This window comes from Zingiber officinale, chromosome 8B (assembly GCF_018446385.1).
Source record: "Zingiber officinale cultivar Zhangliang chromosome 8B, Zo_v1.1, whole genome shotgun sequence".
NCBI classification, from domain to species: Eukaryota; Viridiplantae; Streptophyta; class Magnoliopsida; order Zingiberales; family Zingiberaceae; genus Zingiber; species Zingiber officinale.
In genome coordinates, this window is record NC_056001.1 from 3,746,186 (window position 1) to 3,749,494 (window position 3,309).

The window sequence follows — 3,309 nt, forward strand, 5'->3', positions numbered from 1 at the left end:
ATTGACGACCTGAGGTTTACCCCACCATGCGCCTATGGTCTGTGTACCTGCATGTACCTCCCTCCATATCCGTGGGGCTGGCACTAGGGGGACTGCTGAGGTAGCGGAAATGAGAAGATGAAAGCATTAATCTGTCATTGAATCTATTTTGTCACAAAGGCTACTTCCGGCACAGTAAGCCAACAGCCATCTCTTTCTTCGGAGCACAGCAAACTCTCGGCGACCACTGTCTTGTTCTCGTCATTAACTGCAACAAAAAATTGTCGGCAGCCAACCCCTTCAGCACTTCCTATGAAGATGTTGCGTGATCTACCAAGCAGCGAGAGACATGTGAAGGTTGAAAATCAGGTTGGATTCTTTTCCCAACACAGGCCCACTGATACTATGAAGAAATTTAGAGAGAGAGAGAAGGAACTAGAATGAAGAATTTCTCAAATTATTGATATTAAATCTGTACATGAGGATCATTGCTTATTTATACATTTCTTCCCTAGTTATTTATGGAATGAAATACAATCAAATCAAATAAACAATCAAATCAAATAAAATTTGATCCGTCTAAATTAAACTATCCATATTTACAATATATTCTATGAAAGTTATAGTGTGAAAGCTATAGTTATGAAGTTGCTGATGATAAAATAGTCCCCAAATTTTTTTTTTGTTAGTGAAAGCTATATTTTTTTATTCTAAGAAAGTTTTAGATTGATTTGAGATGTGGTGTTTTTGGGGATGAAGAGATTTTTTTTAATTCCCCGCAATGATACTTTCTTTGAAAAGAAATACAATCAAATCAAATAAACAATAAAATAAAATAAAATAAAATCTGATCCGCCTAAATTAAACTATCCATATTTACAATATATTCTACGAAAGCTATAGTGTGAAAGCTATAGTTATCCATATTTACAATATATTTTGCGAAAACTATAGTGTGAAAGCTATAGTTATGAAGACGCTGATGATAAAATAGTCCCAAAATTTTCTTTGTTCCGTGAAAGCTATATTTTTTCATTCTACGAATGCGTTAGATTGATGAGATGTGGTGTATTTGTGGACGAAGAATTTTTTTTTTAAATTTCGCGCGATGATACTTTCTTTGACAAGTGTTTTTTTTTTAAAAAAATATTCTGATACAAAACAAAATTAATGGATGGTGAACTTGAAAAGCTGTTCGTATGTCTAGTATCTTATTAGTCCATATAAGGAGGAAAGACATCACATGTGTGAAAAGTATGGACATCGAAGGATCTAGAAATAATTAAAAAATAATAATTTGATAGAGTGCTTATTGATATATACATGTCATTTTTTTACTTGTTCTTCTCTATTTTATTTTAATGTTGAAAGGCCCTTACTGAGATGCCCATGCCCGCCTAATGCCTGGGCGCTGTACAATGGGCTGAGCAGCTACTGCCTGAAATTACTTTTCAAAGCTTGGATTCACAACTCGATATGGTTTAGGGTTTGAAAATTCATGAAAATGATTCATGATACAAACCTCAATTGGATAACTTTTTTATGGACATCATTCATGCTTCTTCTGATATTTTCCAATATTGTATGCATGCTTCTACCCCTTTTCTTGATGAGCTATGCTAATATTTGTAGAATGCATATGTGTTTTCTTAAGTGATACAAGTGTCTGCACCAATTTTCAGTAATCTTCTCTCTTATCCACTGCCCAGATGCTAATTGTCATTCATCTATCAATTATCAACTATTCTATTTGTCCTATAATCTTTGTGCCCCATATATTTTGTAGCATTATACTTGAATAATTTATATTTCAGAGTGGACCTTTTGATGAGGCATTTGCCGGTTGATTTTCCTGTGCATGAACTTCAGAATGTTATTATTCGGTTCGAGGAGATGCATACTACAGTTGCAAATAAGGTCGATCTTGTAATCTTGTTCATTTACTCATCTATCTTGGCCTGGTCTGTGCTAGGATGCTTTTACTCTCAGTTAGGTTCATGCTTAACTCTTGTTTTAATACTTTTTTTTTTCATGTCTGATGAAAATGAACACCATAGTCTTATGAAAATTCTCGATATCTATGAATCAAATGTAACAACACAACTTTATAGGATCTCTTATTACGGTAGCAAAAAGTAGCTAGTTTTTCTTCTTTTTGTGTTCTCAAGCAACCGAATATTTTCTTTCTAGGAATTTATCCTTCATAAAAAAACTTCATGGCGCTCACAACTTCGATAAAGGAACTGCACTGGTGTTAGTTTAGTGCAGTTTCATTACCAATTTTTTTTTGGATGATTACTTAGATTTCTATTTTTTTTAATATCACTGTGCTATTTATGAGAGGCAGGATCATTTCTTGGCTACTACTATTTTTTGCCTATATTTTGTTAATCTTCCGGTGTATTCCTCTAACACTATAATTTCACAGGACGAGTATTTCAGAAAAATATCTCAAAGACTTCAGATAATTGTGAGTGAGATTCAACATCCCATATGGCTTGGAGATATCAACCATCCTATTAACTAGAATCCTGTATATCCAAGCATGTAGCGTAGAAGTTTTCACTTTCATCAAGGTTAGGGATCCTTGACATGGATGTGAATAATTTTTGCTGGAAATCATAGATCTTTTTTGTTTCCATTTTTTGTTTTTTGCCCTTTGTAATCTAAAGCAAAAGGTTTTCTGAGGATTGAAAGATTGATTCTTGTAGGACTCAAAAGCACTATAGGGGATGGGATGAATATCGATCATTTGATTTTTTTTTTTCTTTTTCAAACATAAACTCATATCTGATCTACACTTTCCAATCTTGTTTAGTCGATTGATCATCCTGATCAGTCGACTGACTTTGTTTCATTTGCATCGATACAAATTTGTCTGTGCTTATCCATTTGGATCGATCGACAGACCATCCTGTTCAGTGAACCATTCGATCAACCCAAATTTTATTTTTTGAAAATAAAGTTAGCACACCAATAATGAAAATAGTCATGCAAAATAGAATTATAAACATATGATTATGCATGAATCAATCATAATAGTTATGACTGTTTGATCTCGACTTAGAAATTTTCATTAATTTTTTCAATTAGATTAATGTCTAAAGTTGTCTTAACTTAGACATGTCCTCATTGCCTACTAGAATGAAAGGTTTCTTGAGGATCTACTTTGTCAAACATTTGGTCTAACAGACCTGTTTAGACTTTTTCTTCTGCTTAGTGTCCAATTGATCTGATTCACTAAGACTTTTTTGCAACATCAAATTAGCATAATAGATACAAATAATAAAGGTAAAACAGTGTTAGCAATATTCAAAATATGTTGGTCCG

The 3,309-nt window shown here is 33.2% G+C and overlaps 1 long non-coding RNA gene across 1 annotated transcript; it reads left to right on the forward strand.

Annotated features, from left to right (window-relative positions):
* The first annotated feature begins 235 nt into the window (after positions 1–235).
* Positions 236–2,730, forward strand: LOC122014438. Its single transcript, XR_006120674.1, has 2 exons — positions 236–1,896; positions 2,408–2,730. It is a non-coding gene; the product is annotated as an uncharacterized LOC122014438 (long non-coding RNA).
* The last annotated feature ends 579 nt before the right edge of the window (positions 2,731–3,309 follow it).